Source organism: Mesoplodon bidens (assembly GCF_964165515.1).
Source record: "Mesoplodon bidens genome assembly, chromosome: 13".
Taxonomy (NCBI): domain Eukaryota; kingdom Metazoa; phylum Chordata; class Mammalia; order Artiodactyla; family Ziphiidae; genus Mesoplodon; species Mesoplodon bidens.
This window is the reverse complement of record NC_138169.1, coordinates 21,306,552-21,331,427: the sequence shown is the minus strand read 5'-3', so window position 1 is coordinate 21,331,427 and position 24,876 is coordinate 21,306,552. Positions and strand designations below refer to the sequence as shown.

Here is a 24,876-nt window from a genome sequence, read left to right as displayed (position 1 = left end):
GACTATATATGTATGTATAAATATGTGTGTGTGTATAAATAGATATATAAATATGACACAGGGGACCTTCTCCAATATCTAAGATGAGCTTAAGCCAGGATTCTATTTGAGTGTCTGCTGAGACCATTTTGTTAGATGCCAGCACGACTGAGGACTTAACATCAAGGAGAGAGGCCGAGTACAGAGGGTGCAGGAGGATTTTCCCTTCGGTGGTCCCTTCACTATCTTTTCTGAGAAGTCTTAATCCCTTAATCACTTTTATTAATCTCATAACAATCTTTCCAACATCAGTTACATCCTTCTTATCTTGGTTAAGCATTTTGGTGAACTCAGAGTTTCTTGTCACTTAGGGAATTTTCCCTTCTGCTTAAGGCACCTGCCCTTACACATTCATTCTCTCTCCCTCTCCCTCCCTCCCTCCCTCCCTCCCTCTCTCTCTCTCTCTCTCTCTCTCTCTCTCTCTCCCTCTCTCCCTCCCCCCTTCCTCCTTTCCTTCCTCCAGCTGTCCCATTAGAATCTAAAAGCCCTTGAATTTCAGAGCTAGGAGGAACCTTTGAGACCACCCAGCAGACATTTTGTTTGTTTTTTGTTTTTTTGCAGTACTCGGGCCTCTCACTGCCATGGCCTCTCCCGCTGCGGAGCACAGGCTCCGGACGGACGCACAGGCTCAGCAGCCATGGCTCACGGGCCCAGCCGCTCCGCGGCATGTGGGATCTTCCCGGACCGGGGCACGAACCCGTGTTCCCTGCATCGGCAGACGGACTCCCAACCACTGCGCCACCAGGGAAGCCCAGACACTTTGCATTTTACAGCTGGAAAGTCAGGGCTCTGAGATGTTAATGAACTCATTCAAGGTCACACCATGGGCACAGGTGGGTATCTGTACCCATGGGGAACAAGGCAACTTATAGGTATAAGCACTTACTCAGCATCTCGCCTTTAATCCTCACAAACAACTCTTAGGTGGGTTCTGCCATTAGCCCCATTTTAGAGATGAGGAAGCTGAGGCAGAGCAAGGGAAATCACTAGATCCCGGACACATCGTGAGGGAGGCACGGCCAGGAGACTGGAGCCCAGGCTACCGGACTTCAGGGCCTGAGCTCCCAAGCACTAGGCCCTCTCACGACGCCTGGGCATTGCTCTCTCCGCCGATCCCTCCAGGGACAGTGGGCTGGTGCACAAATGGGAGTGAAGCAGGCCCGTTATCAAATGAAATAAAGGTATTGAGGGCTCAGGATGTGGCTGCTGCCCCCTCTCTTGGATTGGGAGCTCAGAATCCCCACCACGTATGGTGGTCCCACAGCCCAGCATGGGGTCTTCTTGTCTACCAGAGCCCATGACAGGGACCTCTGCTACTAACTGTCCGCAGGGAACAATGGGACCAGCCACGTATCCCACAGCTGGGCCAGCCCCTGCGATACCCCTGACTCACTCACAGCAGAGGCTGCACCTCCTTTACCTCTCAACTGGAGGTGTCCGCAAATAACCACCAGCTGCAGAGGCCTTTCTAGAAGTGAAACATAATGTGAGAGGCCAAGATGAAAAGTCTAACAGGAAGCTGCTGGTGGAAGTGGGGGTTTTGAATGGAGGGGTGTCTCGATTCCCATCTCCCCTGGGAAGCTCTGGAAGCAACTGGAGATCTCAGACACACAGTTTCAAAGCTACCCAAGAGGCATCTCTGTGTGTCTCCCATGCCTGATCTCCTGTGAGCCTAGAAACATCCCCCATTCTCCTCCAAGCCCCGTGTGAAAAGAGGGGTGCGTCCAAGGGAATGGCTCTCAAATTCCCAGAATCATCAAAGACACAAACATGGGATCTTGAGGCCGGCTCCTTCCGAGTTCCACGTGCCCTCCCTGGTAACTCGTGTGCCTTCCTTTTCATCTCCCATCACCTCTGCTCTCTCCTGCTCCCCTCCTTCCCTCTCTGTCTGGCTGACAAGTAGCTGGTGAAGGCGAAGATGGAAAACCAACCACCGAACTTAGAAAATAAGAACACTCTGGTCGGCTTTATTAATCTCCTGAAATATGCTCTCCAATTGCTGCCGAGCCAAAAGGGTTTGTGTTTTCTCCTAGAACATCGTAAAAAAAATGTAGAAATGTTTACAAGGATGACTGGGAAAAAGTGCAGTAGATCTTCCTGGTAATGTACAAGGTGATGCAGTAATTGCTATGGAAACTAGTCATTATAATCCAATAAAAAAGGGAGAAAAAAAAGTTAAGTTCATTGTGTTACCTATGACTGTACAGTCACATTCTTTACATATATTAGCATAAAATCAAGCCCCACTTTTATTCTCAGGGTTTTCACTAGCTCTGCCTTCACAAAAGGGTGTGTAGGATTCACTGCAGATGAAGCCCTAAAGAGGAGATGAAAATTCACCTTGCAAGAAATCTCTCTCTACTTTTTTTTCCCCCTGGGTAAAATATTTAATGTTTCTGCATAACGAGCGTGCAGGTTCCGGAAGAGAATACAGCTTGTGCACAAGGAGTTTTGCCCAGTGCGTTAGAGGAACAACTTTACCTCTCTATGGGCCCTGAGATGTAACAGAAAGGGAAGTCTTCTTTTAGGAGGGATGTAACTTGAAAACCATCACTCCTGTCCACCAGTATCTTGCAACTCTGTATGTAATTGGGAGCCCAGAAACAGGCGGCCAGAGTTAGAAGGCAGGAGGGCCCTCTTCCAGCTCTGGACTAGTCACTTGGTGACTTGGTTCATCTCTCTGAGCCTCCCCAATTGTACAAGCTATTAAACTACCTGCCCTTCTATTCTCTGTCTTCTAGCACCAGGGCTGAGATGCTGCCCACTGCACTTCTGCTTTGCCCGCTGGACCTGTGTTAGCCTCTGCCCCTAGTGGGTGCTAGTGGGAGACTTGCGGCGGCTGGCAGGAAAAAGATGCGCTTGTCCCTGTTTGCCGACAGTTTTTGTCAGCATCACCGCAGCAGTGGTTCCTAGTCCCAGCAGTGACGGCTGGTTCCAGGGCAGGTCTTCCTCACAATGATAACCAGCCTCTTCATATCACCTCAGGCAGCTTTTCTTCAGAAGTCTGTGCCCAAGCTCTGCAGGCTAGCTCCCAAGAGCAGAGTTCTGGTCCCTACTCCAAAGTTTTGGGGTTTTTTTTTCCCCCATCTTCTCTGCTCTCTCCCTGAGCCCAGGGTGATTGATAGCTGCTTCCTGCAATCACTGCCTCTGCGTTTGTCAGTGTCCCCTTTCTGCCTTTCCAGTTTGTCAACACCAGATCAACTGATGCCCTATACTAAATTCTTTCTGCTAGAATACCTGGTATGGGTTGTGTTTCTAACTTTGGATCTTGCCCTTCCTAAATCTAGCCTCCACTTTGTAGCCCAAATGACCTTTCTTACCATCAGTTTGATCAGGATACTGCCTGGAGGGGAGTGAACTCCTGGGCCTTAGGCTGTCAGAGCCTCTACCCTACCCACAGCAGACATCCTCTGTCAATCACATTTCTCTTGAGCATGGACACTCCCTCAGAATCTTTCTTAACAGCATGCTTCAGGACAGTACTATTCACGGCTCAGAACTGGCAGATAAATTGGAACCTGGCCCTGGAGGGTAAGTCCCATCTCTGAGATATGACCCATAAGAATTATTTGTTAATTTATCTCATGTTTATAGAGTGTTCATTATATATCAGGAATTCTCTATTGCCATGTAGATTCTTCAAAGAGAAATTCAACCAGTTAATGCAATCTCCCATAAGGGTAGCTTTATATTTGTTTTTGTCCAGAAGAACCCACCTTGCATACTTCGATCCACTGTAATACCTAGGGGAATTCTTTAACTGAGACCTAATAAGTCACCACAAAGACTTCTTTGAGAGTGACTGAACCCCTTCCCTGGAAGGAGAACTCTACTGATAATTTCAGCATAATTACACACAACAAACTCCAAGTGGCACACAGTAGAATTCTGATATGAATTGTTAATTATGTCCACGTTAGGGCATTGATGGAAATCTTTATCTGGACGTGGCTAAAAGTCACAGGCTCTCTTTTGGGTAACCTGGATTCTTTTCCCCAAGTTCTGCATGTGGCAACATCTGAGGACATTTTTGATTGTCAAAATTGGGGGTGGAGGGGCTTCCCTGGTGGCGCAGTGGTTGAGAGTCCGCCTGCCGATGCAGGGGACACGGGTTCATGCCCCGGTCTGGGAGGATCCCACATGCCGCAGAGCGGCTGGGCCCGTAAGCCATGGCTGCTGAGCCTGCGCGTCCGGAGCCTGTGCTCCGCAACGGGAGAGGCCACAACAGTGAGAGGCCCGCGTACCGCAAAAAAAAAAAAAAAAAAAAAAAAAAATTGGGGGTGGAGTGCTATTAGCATCTAGTGGCTAAGAGACTGGGGATCCAGGGATATTGCTCACCATCCTACAATGTACAGGACAGTCTACAGTGAAGAATTATGAAGCCCCAAATGTCAATAGGGTTGATAGTGAGGACCTCCCTCCGATTTTGACTCATGTGCTGGCTGTGGCATCCTGGTGTCAGACTCCCCTTTTGTATTTGCAGAGAAACTTCCCTATTTATGGATGTAATTGCCAAAATTTGGCACCAAGTACTGAGATCTTTGTAATGACATAGCCAATAAGATTTGTTCCCTCCAATGCATTGTGCAAAATGTCTGCCCCTCGGTACCCTAAGGGGTAATTTTACTCTTACTTTGGCTCTGTCACTTTCTCTATCTCCAGCCTAGCACTCTGTCTCTAGCCAGCTGCTTCTGTGGTCCATCCATGCCAGGTCTAAAGTGTTGGGAAGAGTCACCTCCAACTTAAGACTGAACTGAAAACCTACCTCCCGTTGGTCTGAACCATGGATACCATGCCATTTCCAGTGTCATGCTAATAAGCATCCCCCTTCCAGCTGAAGGAGCCCAAAACCTCTCATGCCCAAAATCATTCCTTCCACATTCTTCTCCCTGAGGTCAAACTGCCTTTAATCTAGTCAGACTTGAATTACATTCAACACGGGTTCTCTTTCATTAAATACAGCCTGATGAAGGGATGCTTATAAGGTTTTGATGTGTATAAGGCTAACGAATACACAATCCCTAAATCTCATTTCTTAACTCAGGATATTTACATATTGGCTTTGTTTAAAGTGAGATACAGACTTCCACATCTCCTTCCTGGTGGCATTGATCTCATTAGGAAAATGAAGGAAGAGTCACATCAGGTTAAATGGTGGAAGGAAAATCCCAACCCTGCCTTGTAAGAGGACGACAACCAGACTGCCTCATTTGTCAACTATTGTTTAGTTAACTGATGATTAGCTTCCCTCTGATTTTGCAGAGCAGATCATCACTGAATCACAGAACCATGAGATCTTAGCACTAGGGAGCCGTAGCATTCTAGCGCTCTCCCTTCTTAGCAGGATTGTCTCCCATTACCTGTGGGGGACATGCTCTGAGACAGCCAGCAGACGTCTGACACCACAGACAGCACCGAACTGTACATATACTATGTTTTTCCTAGACTAAAAGCCAGGGCAGGTAGCGTATATAGCATAGATAGGCTGCACAAAGAGATGAGTCACACCCAGGTAGGACAGAGCAAGGTGGAGAAAGATTTTGTCACACTCCTCAGAACGGCACACAATGTAAAACGTATGAAGTGTTTATTTCTGAAACCTCCCGTTTAATGTTTTCAGACTGTGCTTGACCATGGGTAACTGAAACTGGGGAAAGCAAAACCACAGATAAGAAGGGACTACTGTATCCCATTTTCTAGAAAGTGAGTAAGCTTGAATCGTGAGATTTTAGGATCAGAGAATCTCTGCAATAGTTTGAATTTTGGAGGTAGGAAATACTAGAAGTTGGGGGGGTCTTCTAATTATAAACTACTTGGATCATAAAATCTCAGAATTTTGTAATTATAAATTTGTTTTCAAATTTGATATTCTTCAATCATAGCTTCTTGGAATGCTCTAAACTGAGGACCGTGGAAACCCAAAGCTTAAAGGAGCTTCAGACTCTGAGCTCATTTCAGGGGCTAACTCACCTCTAGATTCCGTTCCACCCCCTTCCCATAAAATTAATTGTTCCTTCCACATATGCTGCTATCCAGAGAGGGGACCTGCCTAGAAAGCCACAGGGAGGAAGATTTCTGTCTCCATAAGCAGATCCTTGCCACCCCAGGGAAGGGATCAAAAGCTAAGCTTCCCCAGGGGCTAGGCAGGTGATGTATGTGAGGGCAATGGGTAGATGCAGTAAAATGATGGGGAAATAGACTCTGAATGTCAGTGTCAGGGAGACAATAGGGAGTTGTAGGGACTGTAGCAGATGGGGGATCTTTGCCATGTAGGTACAGGAGCCCATCTTTACCAGAGCATCTATCAGATGCTGGAAATCTATACTTTAATGTAGAAATCTTGGAATTCTTTTTCAATATTGGCAACTGATTCCAATTTCAAACGCAGTGCAGGCTGACACTGTGTGCAAATACCAATCAAAAATGCTCTGTGGGCCAATTTTGGCCTGCAGACCTCTAATTTTCACTTCCTGTAGGAGGGAGGCATCAAAAGAACCTCTGCACATGGTCCTGTGCAGAGGTTAGGAGCCAGGGCTCAGCAGTCAGAATGCACAGTTCAAACTTCTGCTCTGCTATATACTAGCTGTGCAACTTTGGCTGAGTCACTTAGTCTCTCTGTGCTTCATTTCCCCATCTGTAAAATGGGGATGTTTATGATAGGACCTCCCTCATGAGGTTATTGTGAGGTTTAAATGAATGAGAATAAGCAAAGTCTTTGGCAAGCATACGTTAGCTTCTATGAACTTATATAAAGAGCCTGATACATGTAAGCAATAGGTAAGCATTAGCTATTATTCTTAGTGTTATTATTATTATTATTCTTTTATTTATTTATTTATTTTGCAGTACGCGGGCCTCTCACCGTTGTGGCCTCTCCCGTTGCGGAGCACAGGCTCCGCACGCGCAGGCTCAGCGGCCATGGCTCACGGGTGCAGCCGCTCCGCGGCACGTGGGATCCTCCTGAACCGGGGCACGAACCCGCGTCCCCTGCATCGGCAGGCGGACTCCCAACCACTGCGCCACCAGGGAAGCCCATTATTCTTAAACTTAAATTCTCCCCAGCAGTCTTGCTGGGAGAGGGGAGGCAGGCAACGGGGCTGGAATTAATATCTCTATTTTGCAGATGAGAAAACTGAGGCATAGAAGGGTTGTATGTACTTGCCAAGGGCCACACAACAAACACATGGCAAGATGTGGCTCAGGACCCACCTCTCCGAATCTGACTCTTTATTTGCTGTCAGAGCCCAAGGCCTGGCCTGCCTGTGGACGCTACCCCCTCCCAGCCAGCCAGCAACTCCACCACATTGCCAGATGTCCCTTGCCGCACTCCAGACGCAAAATGACAATGAAGTGGGGTTTTTTTTTTTTTTCTTCTATTTTTTAAAGAGAGAGAGAGAGAGAGAGAGAAGGGAGCAGAGGGTGGGAGAAAACTGTTCTCATCACCAACTTTTCTCTGGCCCTCTTCCCAGATTTGAAGATTCTGGCACGGCTGGCAAAATTCAGAGCCGGAAAGAAGGGAGAATGCTGGGCAGCAGCGGGGTAGCTGAGGGTCCAGAACCGGATGCCCCAATTTCTTAGTCGGACCAGCCCCCAAGGACAAACTGCACAATTGCGAGGCTGGTACAAAATGAAAAGGCAGGACACCTTGGGCAAAAATTATTAAGAATTTTAAGAGGGTACAAGACAAGCATAAAGCCAAGTGTAGGGCCCTTCTGAGCACAGGGTCCTGTGTGGCTGCAGAGGTCATGTGCCCTGGACACCTCCCACCCTCACTGAAGAAACGCCCCAATATTACACAGCAGGGGTGCAAAGAGGGTTAACAGACACCTCCCCTCTTTCCATGTCCTGGTGAGATAAAACCATCATTGGGAGACCCAGGACAATTTTTATATAGGATTAGAAAACAAAAATCAATATTTAATTATCTGTAAGCTTTTTGTGTCACTGAATCTTTAGCACCCTAACAGGGAACACAGGCTGCCTCGGCAAAAGTAAGTCATTGAAGACGCAGCGGTGCTGGACATCCCTTTTTAGACTCGGGCCATAAATAGAGTACATTATCGGTCCTCACATGCTGGTATTGTTATTTATCTTTACAATCTCTATTTACCTCTATTTATAGCAGATTTCCCCCATATATTTTGAAGCCAGGTTAACTTTAACGGACTTCATGAAAAGAGGTACTTAAAACTTTGGAACATGCTTATGTGGACAGATGGTGAGGTTTTCAGAAGCTATGGGGCCCAGAAGGCCGATTTGAAGGGTGTTGATTTTTTTTTTTTTTTTTGCTTCTTTTCCCATTGCCTGTACTCTTTCCCATGCAGGCTGCCCAAAGTCCTTCATCCCCGGCGCGGTAGCTGCATCCAGAGTGCAAGTGGATGGGAGATAGGGCTAGAAGATCCTGGCTCTGGACCTTCAGGTCTTACCTGTAAATGTGCTTTTTAATCTCCCAGGCTGACAGCAGAGTCATCTTTCCAGAAGCTGGAAGCCTTTGCTTTGCCAGGAAAACCCTCAGCAGGCTTTGTTCTTTACCAGCGTATTTTAGCCTTCGTCATACTGGATTATAATCCTCTGTTCAGTGACCTGCCTCCGCCACCACACTGCCATCTCCCCTGGGCAGGGACAGAGTCGGGCCACCTGGGGATTCCCACTGCCTATAGCACAATGTCCAGCACAGAGTAGATGCATGGTGAGTGTGAGCGATCGTTATACAAGGAAAGCAGCAAAGTTAGAGTTAAAACCGGCATTAGGCTGACCTGAGTTTGAATGTCTTCTCTGGAGCTTACTGCCTAGGGGACTTGGGGCAAGTTAATTAGCTTCTCTGAGCCTCAGTTTCCTCATCTGTAATGTGGGGCTAAAAAGAGTGCCTACTTCACAGGGTTATTGGGAGAAGTCAGTAAACTGGAGCAGGTGACCTGCAGAGCCCAGTGCCTGGTATGGAAAACACACCTGAGCTGACTGTGTATCATTAATCCTAGGACCCACACACCCATTTAGAACTCACATGAAAGAGTAAAAGTGAATGAGTGAATGAAAGAGTGCATGCCCAGAGGGATGAGTGAATGAGTGAAAACAGGGGGAAGGCCTTTCTCAGAAGCAGAGCTGAGACCAGGAAATGTAATCTAGGGAAAGGTTAGAGGCATTTCTGCTTATTAATTTAAAAAACAGGTCAGTGTACATGTATAAATCTGCATGTACTACAGGTAGCTTTTCAACTCAGTTGGGAAAAGATTATCCCACAAACAACACTGGTACAATTGTTTGACCACAGAAGGACAAAATTATTCGAGTTAAACTGTTGCTTCACAGCCATTCAGCAAAATCAATTCCTGATGGACTGGAGTTAACAGTAAAACATAAAACTCTATGACCCCCAAATAAAAATGTGGGCTAGCAATTTGTGACCTTAAGCAGGGAGAATGTTTTTAAGTATAAAAACAAAATAATGAGAAACAAAATAAGAGAAAACACAGATTGATTAAACTCCATATAAATGAAAATATTTACAGTTTCAAAAATTAAAAGACATAAAAAACACTGGGAAAAATTACTTGCTTCATATACACTGGGCAAAGGGTTAATAGACACATTATATAAATAATTCTTTGATACTATTAAGAAAACAAAGAACAAAAATAAATAGGAAAAAAAATGAAGCAAGTATATAACTGTGAAATTAATCAAAGAAGGCACAGCAATGACCAAATAAGCACATAACACAAGCTAAACTTCACTCACAGTAAAAGGAATACAATTTACAAGAACAGTTTTAAATGGTCCAATCAGCACATTTTTCTTTAATGATAACATACACTGCTCGTGAGGATGTTACAAAATATGCACTTTTGAACACCGTGGGTATAATCTTTGTAGAGCCCAAGAGTAAATACGTACTTTTGTTTGTATGCCTTGAGATTCTGTGGTAATTTATTATGCAGTATCTTTGTGTGAGTGTTGAGAGATAACGTTTTTGACACAGTCTCCCTGTATCAGTTTCCTCTCACTGGGAGTATAAATGGATGACTTTTTTTTCTTAGAGAACACTTAGAAGCCCCCACCAAAATTTTAAATATTGTCCACCCTTTGACGCAGCAATTCCATTTTAGAAATCTACCTTAGAGCAATACTTGCACAGATGCTTAGAGGCTTATCCTCACTGAGGGCCATTGCAACATTGTTAAGTATAGCAGGGAGGAAAATAGGGAAAAAAAACCTAATCACCCATCAAGAGGGGAATGGTTCAGTAAACCAAAATGCCTGTTTTTCTAAGTCAAAAATGGTGGTATATCTACAATTTCAACTGAATATATCCATCTAATAGAATACAATACAGCCATTAAAAAGAAAGAGACAGTTTAACAGGTGCAGTATCGCAGGAACGTTTGTTTTGAATTAAGAGAGAAAAGTAATTTCTAGATAGCACATATATTGTGGTCTAATGTATGTAGCTAAGTTAATTATGTATATTACAAAGGCTTAAAACAGGGTGGTTTAGGAAAGTGGTCTTCTTTGACTCTATGGATTTCTGCATTATTTAACTTGAGGCTTTTTGTTTCACTAGAATTAGTTACTATGCCTTGTATGTCTGCCCGCCTGATCAAGTCCCTGTGGGTCAGCCTGTGATCGTTTCTAAGCACAACCTTATCAAACACACTTCAAGGACACGCAGGGCCATCAGGATAACACTCAACATCTCAGCCTGGCCGGTGAGGCCGCCTGGGTCCTGGCCCCTACACCTCCCCACCCTCACCCATCAAGCCTCATAGTTTTCCACATTCCCATATTGTCTCTTGCTCCAAACTTTCCCTGTGCTGTGCCCTCTGCCTGGAATGCCCTTCCCTGCCTTGCCCACCTGGAAATCTCCATGGAGATTCAGAGAGCATCTTTCACAGGAAGCCTTGCCTACTGTTCTAGTCTGTGGCATGTGACTCACTGGGGTGATTTTTTTTTTTAATTGTGGTAGAATTTACATACCATAAAATTAACCAGGACAAAGTGTACAGTTCAGTAGCATTTTGAACGTCTAGATTCCCAAGCCTTGACCTAAACCTACAGCGCTGAAAGCTCTGGTGTTGGCACCAGCACTCTACATTTTTAATAAAGTTCCCAGGTAATTCTTGCACACATCAAAGTTAAATAACCACTGCCCTTTTGTCCTCCTCTCTATTAGCAGATGACTGTTTGTTTTCTTGCCTGTTAATTTATAAGTCAGAGACTGAGAACCGGCATAAGGATAAGTAGATAAAGCAGTAGATATATAGACGTGGACACATGGGTTGAAAGAAGGCATAAATGTAATTGCTATTATGACCATACTGAATACATTGTATTGCATCCCAATAATAATAAATTTTGCAAACTATAAAGCTCTATCCAGGTAGAAGGAGGAGGTAGGAAAAACGCCCCTCCATCTTACCACGCTGTCAAAGTGAGCCAGTAGCCTCAGCCCTAGCTGGAACCTGAGAAATGCTCTCAGCTGGGGATTTGTTCCTCCCTCTTTCTGGCACTGGCTGGTGTGGACTGTTGCCAGGAAGACAGAGTCTCGGGCAACCCTGCTGCCCTGGCTACAGAAGATCAGAGATATGTCTTAGGTGCGGCGATGTCTGCTTCCAGTGCTTTCCAAAATCCCATGCAGGGATGTGGCTGAGCTGAGCCTGATGGCCCAGGATATTGGCAGGTCCAGCATGGCTCCCCGGACGTAGAGGGTGGGGACGATCTCTGATGTGGAGGTTCAGTCTCCGTCTCAGGAGCCCGATCCATCTGGCTGCTTTCCACCCTCAGCCAAGGACCCGCTGCCTTCTGGGAGCCTGGGGGTGGGAGTGAGAGAAGGAGAGGAGGAAGCTGACAGCTGGGGCTGGGGCGGGGGGGAGGGGAGTAAGGGCCCCTCTCCAAAAACCATTGATTAATCTTGAAATTGGGATGCTTTCGTTTCCTTGCAAACTGGAGCTCCACATGGAGAAAACTGCAGCACACACGCCATGGGCAGGAGGGCGTAGTGGGTAAGAGCATCGGACTCAGGCAGAACCTGGTTCTGCCTGTGTTCACTTCCTGGCTGTGTTATCTAGGGCGAGTTACCTGCCCTTTCTGAGTCCTTTCTTTGTCCATAAAATAGACTGCACAGAATTTCTTTGTAAGGTTTAAATTATACAATATCGGTGAAAGGCTTTGTGTAGTGCTCGGGGAAAAAGGAAAACAGCAGATCGATAAATGCTAATTATCTCCGGGAGCATCTCTCTGCTTGAAAGGACGGCTTTGTTTTACATGACTGTAAAATGCCTAAGCAAGGCAACGTGGAAGCAGCTCTGAAAGCAGAATCAGACACCTGGGCTCCATCTCTGAACTTGCTCCGGGACCTGGGGCAAGTCCTTTCCATTTCTTCTTCTGCATATGCAAGGAAGAATCCAATGGAGTGAGGAGGACCAGGCCAGCGCCTTTCAAGGGTCAGACCCGCTTGATCTTAAAACCCCTCCTGGCATTATTAGCCCCATTTCTCAGATGAGCACACTGAGGCTCAGAGAGGCAAAGTTCATTGCATAAAGCAATGTTAACACCAGGAAGAGCCGGGATTCCAGCCAGGTGTGTTGTCAGGGTCGGAAGTCATCCTTTATCCACACTCTTTCAATCTCCCGCCCTTTAGCCTTTCAGTGATGATAGCGATCGTTACTACCATTGATGTAGCACTTTCCCTGTGTCCAGCTCTGCTTTAAAGACTTTACACTGTTAGTCTTCTTTTATCCCCACCACAACCCTGTGAGTCAGGCTCTGTACTTCCCCACTTCCCAGATGAGGACACAGAGGCTCAGCTACTGAGGGGGGGAGTCAGGATTTGAACCCAGGACCGAGTCTGTGTCCCAACAGGCTACCCTGCATTCACTTCTCTCCTCTCTTTCTCCTCCCCTCAGTGACTCACCAGGTGTTAAAACAGCACTGAACGTGGTGCATCAGTCAAGGCAAGAAATAGCTGCATCCCCCATCCTTTCTGCAGACAGGAAAGGAGGGAGTGAAAAGTGCCTTCAGAGGGAAACACAACAGCTTATCACATGTTCGATGCAGCCTTGACTTTCTTCTTATTTAACCAGCCACCTCTCTCTCTCGCTTCCCCAGTCATCCCAGTTAGGAACGACCACCAGAAGCTTACACCATAAATAAGTTGCACAAATTTCACAGATGCCCCCAGGAAACTCGAGCTGGGAAATGGCTCAGCATATGTCTAACTGGCTAATTGACTTAATTGCTGGGAGTTGGGCGATTAGCTCACTTGATCCACCCCAGTGGCCACAAAACGTCCTTAATGTGCTGTTCAGTTTATTTGTATGTTAAGCTCCAGTTACTACTACGGGGAACTTTTCAATTGCTGATTACCCCATAAATATATAATTGTAGTTGTAGGATAGAGGCGGTCTGGCAGCCTCTCCTGAAAGGCTTTCCAGGGAACCACGAAGGGTGCTCTTCTTTTGCTCACTTGGCAGTTGCTTATTGCACACCTACTATGTGCCAGGTCCTCCATGAGACCCTGGAGATAGAGTAGTGAGCAAATCAGACAAAATCCCTGCCCTCGTGGGGTGTACATTTCAGCAGGAGGACACAGGTAGCAACCAAGTAAATACATACATGCATACAATCATTTTAGATAAGGACTAAGAAGAAACTAGAACAGGATACTGCGGTGGGATGAGCAGGGAAAGAACTTGCTTGGGCGAGGGTGGTCAAAGAAAGTCTGACTAAGTCTGGCTAAGACATAAATGAGAAGTAGATGCTTCCTCTGTCAAGACAGGTGGGAACAGTGCTGGAGGCGGGGAGCAGCAAAGGCAAAGACCCTAGGCTGAAAGGGGCTTATCTTGCCTGAGAAAGAGAAGTGAGGCTCGCATGCCTGGAGCACAGCGCGTGAAGGTGAGACTGGTACAGGATGAGAGGTGGGGACGGAGGCAGAGGCCAGGCATGCAGGCTCCTAGCAAGGAGTTTGGATATTTTTTTCTAAGTGCAATGAAAGGGCATTGCATGACTTGATTTATGTCTTCAAAGTTCACTCTGGCTGCTGGGTGAAGAGTAGGTTATGAGTGGGGGACGGAGGAAGGGAGAGAAGAGGGCAGACCAAAAAGGAAGCTGGGCAGCCAGTGGGGAAGCGTCTTCAGCTACCCAGGTGAGAGAAGAGGACTTGGAACCAGGTTATAGTGGAGTAGATGGAGAACTGCGGATATTTGTGGGAGGGGATATTTGGGAAGTAGAAGGGATGAGACCGAGTTTGGAATACACAAAGACTCCTGGGATTTTAGCTGATGCCTTGGGATATCAGCGGTGCCATTTAGCAAGACATTGGACACCTGGAGAAGAGCAGTTAGGCAGAAAGATTCATGGTTTTGAAAAGAATAATTTGGTCCCAGCCAAAGGAAAGATGCTGGAGTCCAGGAGACCAGTGGAGAAAATATTGCTGAAACCCAGACAAGACGTGATGGCTGTGTAGGCTGGGCCCAGCCATGGAATGGTGGGTGTTACCATTTGGATATTTAGCCCAATGCAGGATGGAGCGTCTGCAGCAAGTCCACTACGGTCCAATCCATGTACTACAAGACCTGCAAACAGAGGCCTTGATTCTGTCCTATGCCAAATTATCAGCTGTAGCCCCATCTTAATCCTTCTGAAGTTGGGTGGAGGTGAGGGGAGGATGGATCAAAATTAGAATTATATCAAGCAGAAAATAATCTTTGGTCTGGGTTGCACTGATAACAAAAGATAGGCAGAAGTCATAATTACCATAGAAAACTGTTTCTGTTTGTGATTATATGTTACTGCCACCTCCAGGTCCCAGCGGCAAATGACTTAATTGCTTTAGGCTGGAGCTAGGGTGTGGCGAACAGAAGGTGCGAGCAGGATGGAGGGAGGAAAACTCTTGTCTCTACTTCCCACCCACCCCCTGCCCAGTTGGGTCTTGGGTAGTGCCCTGGTTTCTGCGACAGCACCTGTCAGACAGGGTAACTACTGCCTTACTCCTGGTCAAGTTGTCAAAAGGCAGAGGTGGGGCTGCCATGGGGAATCTTGGTGTTCAGTGGGATGTCAGGTTCTGGGCTGAGAAGAGGAGAAGGAAGAAGATGCTAGTTCCAAGGCCATGGGACATCAGGAACCAGCACTTCTATATACCATGGTGTGTCATCACTGCCTGTTGGCTGGCTCCTGAGCCTGGGTGCCCTAAGAGGACCAAACCTCACCAGTTTGCTCACCAACCTGTGTTGGTACCTAGTGCCTGACATGGAGGAGGTGCCTGCCTGAGTTTGAGCTCCTCCAGAAACAGGCCCTGAGACAAGGACTTCAGTGCACGTGGGTGATCCCAGGAGGCACCTGTACAGGAGTGGGGAAATCGGACAGGATGGAGAGGACACCACAAGGGGTTACCACCATGGGCCACTGGAGCCCAACCCTGCCAGAGACCTCTGGGAGATAGTGTGGCACTGGGTGAAGAAGAGAGCTAAGGTATTTGTACATCAACTCCCGCACTGTGGGGTGAAGGTGGGGGTGGGGGAGGAGAGCTCGTTAATTTCACGTCCCCATGTTCATGGGCAGAGAAAGCCTCAGTGCCCAAAGAAACCCTTGAGCAAAGAGACACACGTGCTAGCAGTTGGAAGTTGGGCTGGAATGCCCTGGAAAGGTCAAGCCAAGGAGACATGAGCAAGACCGCAGCAGCAGCTCCAACAGAACCCAATAAATAGTATTAAATTAAATGAGGGAATAAGAATGAATGAATGGCCAGTGAGTTTGGGACCCTCTAAGAATTGAGCACCTAGCCAACTTACCTTTGTCAGTGCGGACTCCTAGAAGCGTCACCTTCAGGCCCTTGGGTACGTCTTTTAGCCTCTTTATGCCTCAATTGCCCCCTTGTCAAATGGTGGTAATGTGTTAACTTTATATGATTGTTAAGGACATTCAGTAGGAGACGCAATTTCACTCATTCATTAGTGTAACCCGTTCCTTTTTATCATTAAACAATATTCCATTGTATGGATAGACCCCATTTTGTTTATCCATTCATCAGCTGAGGGACATGTGAGTTGTTTCCATCTTTTGGCTACTGTGAATAGTGCTGCTACGAACATTCACGTCCAAGTTTTGAGATGGATATATGTTGTCATTTCTGTTAGGTAGATTCCTAGAAGTGGAATTGCTGGGTCATGTCGTGAGGTTATGGTTGACATTCTGAGGAAATGCCAGACCGCTTTACAAAGGGTTGTGCCGTTTTACAGTCCCGCCAGCAGTGCATGAGGGTTCCAATTTCTCCACATCCTCACTGGTACTTGCTATTGTCTGTCTCTTTGATTATAGCCATCTTAATGGTTTTGATTTGTAATTTCCTACTGACTAATAATGCTGAGTATCTTTACACGTTCTTACTGGCCATTTGGATATGTTCTTTGGGAAAATGCCTATTCAAATCTTTTGCTCATTTTTCAATTGGATTGTCTTTTTCTTATTGAGTTTTAAACATTTTTACATATTCTAGATACAAATTCCTTATTAGACATATGATTTGCAACAAATTTCTTCCCTCTGTGGATTATCCTTTCACTTTATTTTTTTGTTGCATTTTTTTTGAGGTATCATTGACATATAGCATTATATTAGTTTCAGGTGCACAACATAATGGTTCAATATTTGTATACATTGTAAAATGATCACCGCAATATGTCTGGTTAACATCCATCACCATCTTTCTTGATAATATCATTTGCAGAATAAAATTTCTTATTTTGATGAAGTCCAATTTGTCTGTTTTTAATTTTGTCTCTTGTGGTTTTGGTATCATATCTCAGAAACCATTGCCTAATCCAGGGTCATGAAGACTTGCTCCTATATTTTCTCCTAGTAGTTTTATAATTTTGAGTCTTACATTTAGGTCTGTGATCCATTTTGAGTTGTTTTACTCTTTTGCATGCAGATATCCATTTGTCCCCAGCATCCTTTGTTGAAAAGACTAGTTCCCCCCATTTAGTCTTCTTGGCATCTTTCTCAGACAAAATTGACCATCGATGTTTATTTCTGGACTCTCAATTCTATTCCATCGATTGACATTTCAGTCCTTGTGCCAGTACCATACTGTTCATACCCTTCTTAAGTGGTGTCAAATCCTGTCTCCAAATATTATTTTGCATGCCAGCATTTGAGCTCTCAGATAAGACCACGAATGCCCACACACAGGGGTATAGGTCATTGTCTTCGCAGTGAGTCATGTTCTAACATCTTGATGCTGTGTGACTCTGGGTCACTTACCTAACCTCTCTGAAACTGTTTCACAGAGCTTTATTTGTAAAAATAAAAATAGTGCCATCTTCCTTCCTGCCTCTCATCCTTCCTCCTCTCTTCCCTCTCCTACCTTTGAAGACAGAGACTATACCTTATTTATCACTGTACCAGCACAGTGTCTGACACAGAGTAAACACTGGGTACGCGTTCACGGAATGAGCGAGTAGTCCGTCTTGCTGGGGAACTGCGAGGACACAGTTTCCAATGTACTCACACCACTGGTTCTAAATAAACAGTGGCTTGGCAGCAGCTGAGAGATCGGGTTTCCTGTTCCTGCTTTGTCTCGTTTGCAAGGTATTCACCTCCCTCCCTCATGCCTCAGTCCTGGATGGAGGCTCAGAGCTGCCTGCCTCCTTCCCTACAATCTTGGAGCCTCCTTTCATGGAGCAGAGGTTCTTAAAGTTTCTGGGTTCACAGCAGCCTGAGTGTTCCAGCCTTGTTTCACCAAAAGAAATCCCTCATAATTCTGTTTATTAGGTATTTAGGTGCAAACTTAATGAACATGGATGTCCTAACTACTTAGTAGCAGTTTGAAAAAATAATCCACATAAGTTGAGAGAAGAAGAATATTTTTATTTCAGTCTTAACTAAACAGTTACTTACTATCGAAAAGTATATGCCTGTTGGGCTCTGCACAGCTTCTGAAACTTTGGAATCAGATTGGACTCTGCCACCCTCGTTTCCCATTCTATGTTGATTTTGGCACAAACCTTGCTTTTTATCACAGCAACCACCGAAAACCCAGGGTCACAAAGATATGACATCATCAAAAAGAATGTGGTTTGCTCTAATGCTGGAACTGGGAATGACCTCAAGCTAGTAGTTCATGTGACATTTGAGAGATGCCAAGTATTGCTAGGATGACCCTGACAATTAAAAATATCTTGCAGCTTTCCTGGGAGGCTGCTGTGGTGCCCCAGGGTGCCCCGGCTCACAATTTGGGAACTGCAGTCCCAGAGGAAAGAGTATGTGAATTGGTTCTCGAGAACTTCCCTGGGATTCCAGCTCTGCTAGTGATTCCCTGTGTGACCTTGAGCCAGCCACTTCCCATTCTGGGCCTCAGTTTCCCTCCTCCCCTGCAAAACTGGACCTCTACCAGCTCCAGTATCCCATCATCATCACCATCATCATCATCACTAGTGTGGCCTTTGATGATGAGTTCTCAGAATGTGTCAAGCAACTTCCTCCTCACAACCACTCTGTGGGCATCAACCTCATTGACCCCATTTTACTGAGGAGGAAATCGAGGCTCCACGTGGTTCAGGAACCTGGGCATCACAGGCAGAAAGTGGTACCTTTTGTTTCCCTCTCCACTGCCTGCCTTGGAAACCCTTCTCTGACTCAGTGGGCAGGAAACACTTTAAGAAGGTGACCCGACAGCTTAAGGACAAACCACATGTTACATATTGACATATTGACACTCCAGGGGTACAAACCTGTCCATCAATATTTCACGTTTGTGTTGTCAGTTCCTGTGCTTTTAGCTAGAGCTCTCGGGGACCAGAGCCTATGTGTGAACTGAACATTAAACCCTGTTCAGAACAGATTAGCTAATACTTGGATACTAGCATGGGTAGTTCATTCTTGTGTTGATCTGCAAAGACTAAACTGTTTTGTTTGTTTTTCTTTTGTCTGATTACATTGAAAACCTTCAGCAGGTGCCTTACTACCTTCAGGACAAAGTGAAAACTCTTTTGTGTAGTTTACAAGTCAGTCCTCCACCTTTATCTCTTATCACAGTCTAGACCCCATGCCCAACTCCCACTTTTTAGTAAATGGATCTGCTTCCTAATGAAATATTGATTGAGCCCATGCCCTATGCCAGGCACTATTCTAGGCACTGGGGATGTGGCAGGAAACAAAAAGATGCAGTATCTGCCCTCACAGAGTCTGTAGTCTAAGAGGAAGAGAGAGAGATAGAAAGAGGAAGAGAGAGAGGTACTTAATCTCACAAGTAACTACAGCATCCTAACCGCGATGAGCATCATGGAAAAGAAGCACAGGTGCACGGAGATCTAATCTGAGCGTGCCCCAATGGGTCCTGCCCCTACCTTATCACATTGCATTGTAATTGCCTTTTCAATTAAGCAATTACACATTAGTCTTGACCGTCCTTACACCCCTAACACAGGACTGGCACACAACAGGTGCTCAAATGAACACATGCATCAAATGAGTAGATACTCAGTGTAGAGGTAACACAAAAGAGAAAAAGAACATTGCCATCCTGCCCCTGACAAGCACACACATCTATGAGATACCACTTTCCTACATTTAGCATTTGCACTGGCTTAGTTTCTCTTTCGAAGAACTATTTTATGTCGTACTTACCACTGTGCTTCCTTCCACTCAGCTTTATATCATGGGCATTCCCCCGTATAATGCATTCAATCTGGTGTACCAGTTGCCATCTGTCGATAGCATCTGTCTGGCGTGCTTTACCGGAAAAGATGCAAAGAGAAAGTCAGGCTGTGATTGATTAATGATGTCTGCCCTGGGCAGGGAAGTAGGGCATTTCAGGGTGGGAACGTACTTTTGGAGACAAGGCTAAGAGTTTAGCTAATAGAACCTTGTGCAGACACGGCCACTGGGAAGCCAGGGCAAGGGATAGAAACCCCTTCTCTGATGGTTTAGCATGAAATTCTGCCACATGCAGTGGTGGCCTTGGGGCTCAGGGGACTGGGGCATTTAACCACCTCAACCCTACCTCCATTCAGGGACATTAACTCACTGGCACCTCCAGCCTGCCCTCTGTTAGGCTGTGCAGGCTGCCAAGGCCAGGACAACACTCAGAAGCAGAGAAGCACAGGCATTTATAGCAAGCAGATATAAGTATGAGAGCCGACAGGACTTGGTGAGGTGTTAACAATCTCAGTTCAATGCTAACAATCCTGCTCACTTCCTCATAGTAAACCCCTGCAGCAAAGACTTTTCCTGTAAAGGGCCAGAGAGTAAATACTTTGGGCTTTGCAAGCCGTTCGGTCTCTGCTACAACTGCTCAACTCTGCCCTTGTGGTGCAAAAATAGTCACAGATAATATGTAAGTGAATGAGCATTGCTGTGTCCTAATAAAACTTTATTAACAAAAAGAAGTGGAAGGCCAGATGTCGCTCACATAGCTGGACATAGCTGATCCCTAATCTAAGTCTGGGATGATGTTTGTTTAAAACTTGAGTGCCCGTTCCAATCAACTGTCTGTGACTGCTAGGAGCAAGGAATCTTTCCCAGGCTCAATGCAAAAGAGAATGGTGATCAGTTAGTGATGTCTGTCTTGGCCCAGTATGGGATTCAACAGCACACATACTGCTCATTTTGCATCCCTGGCCTCAGGAAACGTCAGCAGTCAGAAAGAGCTCAAGCAATATGGTACAAATATCCTCTATTATTATGAGGAGGGCTCATCTGGGAAGCCTGGCCTCTTTCCAGACAGATAGCAAACCTCTGAGACCTTCAGGACCTGTCCCTTTGCAGGGACTGCCCCACCAGCCCCCTAGACCATGAGTGACCTGAAGGTAGCAACCATGTGTTTTGTTGTTCGCTTCTCCAGGCCTAACAGAGGCTGGCATAGTGTTTAGTGAATGCCTCTTACATTAATAAATGAATGAATGAACGAACTGGAGATGCCACAGAGGCAGATACCGCTTCACGAATGCAGGTTAAGACGCTGCATACCTACTATCACATATGCAACACAAGAATCATATGGAGCAGAAATCATAAAGTCTATTTTTCAGGCTAAATGGCTTTTCTAAATTATGACACCACCATACCACTTACACTCATGGACCAGAGACTGTGTCGTGCATTTTGTTTACACCCTTAAATGGAATCCATGAGGGAGGGGATGTCTTTAACTCCCACTTTATAGATGGAGACACCAAGGCTCTGATGGGGAAGGCTTGCCCGGGATTAAGCAGTGGAATGTTGCTGAGCCAAAATGCGGCAGCAGCTCCGACTCTGCCTTTGAGGCTCATGATCATGGCACTGAATTCAAGTGCTGCCTGCATGCTGGGTCTCGTGTGAATAGATGGAGGGGGCTCAGCAGTAACGGTCCTGGCCCGCTTCAGCTGGGACAGGTCACAGGCTGAGCAGGACAGGGCAGCAGGGGCAGGTAAGTGTGGGCAGGGGTGGGCTGCAGCCCCACCCGCTGAGGTCCCACCCCAGCTCCTTTGCAGCAGCAGGCTGGGAGCCTTGGTGTGCCCCGCGCCCCCGTGATTGGCAGCCTGCAGATGGCGGGGGTGCCTTGGAATTTATTATCCAAGCATGCCTTTCTGAGGGGGCCTCACTGCCTGACACCGCTTTATCGGAAAGCTGGGAATGGTTAGCCGAGCCCATCTGTTAACCAAAGAGGGGAGCTCAGTGGGTGGGGAGGTCTGCAGAGTCATTTAAAAGGAATTTCTGTGATTCTGAGGCCAGGGTGGAAGCTTATCTGCCCGTGGGCCGTGGGCTGCCTGGTTTGGGGGTCTGGAGGCTTGGGGGTGGTGTGTCTGGGTTTGGTAGGGGCTCTCCTTCCTCATTCTAAAACAGAAATTGCTGGGCCCCCTCCTCCTTCCAAGCAATAGCTTTAATCGGTGAGCCTTCGTAGCTGAAGCCCCCATGTTAGCGTCGGCAGTGTCTCAGGGACGAATCTGGGACAGATGGGGATAAATGCAACCATCTGAATTAATATCAGGCTCGTTAATGAATCCGGGAGCTGGGAAATAATTAGAAGTTACCATTCCCGCCACGGCAATGCTGTGTTGGATGCCTTCTCCTCTGCCCCTCCCACCAGCCAGGGTGCCCTGGAAGAGAGTCGTGCAGCCACCCAGGGTACGTGAGTCTCAGGACTTGATCTTGGGCTTATTTTCTGGTATATTTATGACAGGCTGGTGAATGGCAGGAGAAGGGTAGCTCTCCATGGGGCATCCGAAGTTCATCTGTGCTGGGACAGAGCACTGCAGTGGCAGTTGGGAGACCTGGGTTCAAGTGCAGACGCTTGGTGAGTGGCCTTGGGGCATGTGGTTCCCCGCCTCTCAATGGAGATAAACCATCATAGAGGGGGACGTGAACCACTTGCTGCTCTGCGCTGGCACATGCCAAGTTGTTCACATGTAGCATCACATTTAATCTGCTCCCGTAGCTCTAGAACTCTGTTAATCCTCATTCTTCCAAGGGAAGTTGTTTCAGGAACTTGTACCAGCAACTACAGTGGATAGTAGAGCTGGTTTCTAACCCAGAAATCCAGCTCAAAGGTCTGAGCCCTAGACCACATCACTCCATGGCCTTTGGCCATGAAGACTGGGATAATCTTTGATGTTTCTTCCAATGCCTGATGTTTTTAGGCCTGTAGGATTCTAAGTACTTGCAAATATCTGCTTTGCAATATATATAGAGAGAGAGAGAGAAAGGGAGAGAGAGTGCACTATATTTTGGTAATTGGCTGTCTGACAAGGCTGGGTCCCTTTTCTATGTGATTGTATGCTTACTCCTTCTTTCTGAAACTTAGCACAATTGCAATTGAATAATTAATAAGGTATTTAATTGTTTAATGGCTATTTACCCTGCTAGACTGGAGATTCCACAAGGATATCACCTATTTTGCTCACTGTCGTATTCCAGCTACTGAGAAGAGTGGCAGGCACATTATACTTTCTCAATGAGTATGAAATGAATGAATGAATGAGTGATGGGACAAATGAATGAATGAATCAGTGAATGAGTGAAGCTGGGAGGTCAGGCTCAGCCCCAATGAGCAGAAGCCCCGTGATGATGCTACCCTGCGTCAGCCATTTTGTCTCACCTAAGCTGCTGCTTCCTGGGCAAGGGGCACAGAAGCAGGCTCAGCATCCAGCATCCTTGCAAGGGCAGCGGGCCCTGACAGGGGCTCCTCCAGTGCAGGGTGAGGGGCAATGTCCGAGGCTGACTCCAGGCCCTGCCTAACCCCCTCATGGGGGCAATGCTCAATGGAGCCGCTTCACACAGACATGCTTGAATAGCAACCAGGGCTGTCTGGGCATCACATGACCCCCTGGCTGCCAGGGGACCAGAGGCGGCCATGGGGGTCGGGGGTCACCTCCACAGTTAAGTCATGTACCTGGCGGAGACGGTGTTTATGGAGAATGGTTCAAGGAACAAAGCGTTCTTAATTTTTCTTTTCTTCCCTCTTTCTTACTTCTCTTTTCTTGGCTGTCTGGATGCAGAATATTTCCATGTGGGGTGGCCAACGTGAGGGGAGCTTTCGGGCAAAAGGAGGAGGATCTGCTTTCTGACCCGCAGGGCAGGACGTCTCATGGCCGAGAGCCGAGATGCTGAACTGGGAGTTCCCGGGTTCAAACTGTAGCTTCTCCCCGACCTGGCACGGAGAATGGCCTTGAGCTACTTAACCCCTCTGAGCTTTACCTTCTTCGTCTGTTAAGTGAAAGGCATCACGGTACCAAGGTTATCTCGAGGATTCAAGAGATAGTGCAGAGAAAATACTTAGCACATTCTTCTCTTCCAGTCCAGTTAATGCAGCTAATATAACAATAACAACAACAGCATTAATTGTGGAAACAGAAAACTAGTCCTGAGGTTTCTTCGATCCAGGGATGGACAGGAGAGAGTGGCGTTTTTGCCACTGGCTTTTCCAGACAAGGGAGCAAAGAGGGACTAGTTGAGGGAGATGCTCCAGGGTCTTTGCAATTTTCCATCAATTGCTTGAGCCTAAAGGATTCCTAGAGGTCACGGAGTTTAAGCCCCTGGAGATGCTGAGGACCAGAGAGGGGAAGGAACATGCCCCAGGTCACATAGTAGCAGAAGGGCAAAGAAGACGTTCTTATCTTTCCTGAATTAATTAATATGGTCTAGTTCTTCTGACATAACAGCAGCCTATGCCCTTGGCAAAGGTGAGTGTCTGGCCATGCCTCGAGGTTGACCCGGGCTCAGAGCCAAGCCTGACGGAGACCAGGGGTAGTGGGTGTAGTGGTCAACACCTTCTGCCCACCCCTCACGTTTATACGCAGGCAGGTGTTCTGGTCCTCATCCCTGTGAGAGGTGGGCACTGGCATACTGATCTGAAGCTTCGAAGTGGGTCTCCACACAGGTGCGCTGCTCGACCAGGGTGGTACATAAGTGGCTGGTTGGGTGAGTGGACGGAGCTGAGTGCCCCTGCACATCAGGTAGGGTGCCTCCAGGCAGGAAGAGCACTCTTTCCTCCTGAGACCCATGAGACCTCGTATTTTGGTGTCTAATAATGACTCCCATTGTGACCTTGAGCAAGCTACTTCTGCTCTCGGGGCCTCAGGGTTCTCATCTGTAAAACGGGAGTACCATAGTATCTACCACACTGGGGGTCACAGTGCAGATTAAATGAGTCTGTTAATTTAAAGCTGTTAGAACAGCATCTGGCACATCGTAAATGCTCTGTAAATGTTGTCCACTGAGTTGCCCAGATGTCACAACTCATGGCAAGGGGGCGATGCCGCTCCCTTCCAAGGACTGGCACACCGGGATGAAAGGTGCACGACCCTTGGTCATGGACTCCATGGACGTGTGGTCATTCTCAGGTACAATGGATAAATGGGCACAGTG

At 46.7% G+C, this 24,876-nt stretch overlaps 1 protein-coding gene across 12 annotated transcripts in view; it reads right to left on the bottom strand.

Moving 5' to 3' along the window:
- LOC308626584 (uncharacterized protein) overlaps positions 1-24,876 on the bottom strand; it is a 372,052-nt gene that overhangs the window by 133,516 nt on the left and 213,660 nt on the right. For 10 of the 12 annotated variants that reach the window (XR_014017269.1, XR_014017270.1, XR_014017271.1 and 7 more), the window contains one exon: positions 19,660-19,764. The gene's annotated coding sequence lies outside the window, so the exon portion shown is untranslated. Of the gene's footprint in view, positions 1-10,868; positions 11,847-19,659; positions 19,765-23,401; positions 23,716-24,876 lie in introns of those variants that run through there. The other 2 variants (XM_081251810.1, XR_014017273.1) reach the window with 2 other exon arrangements.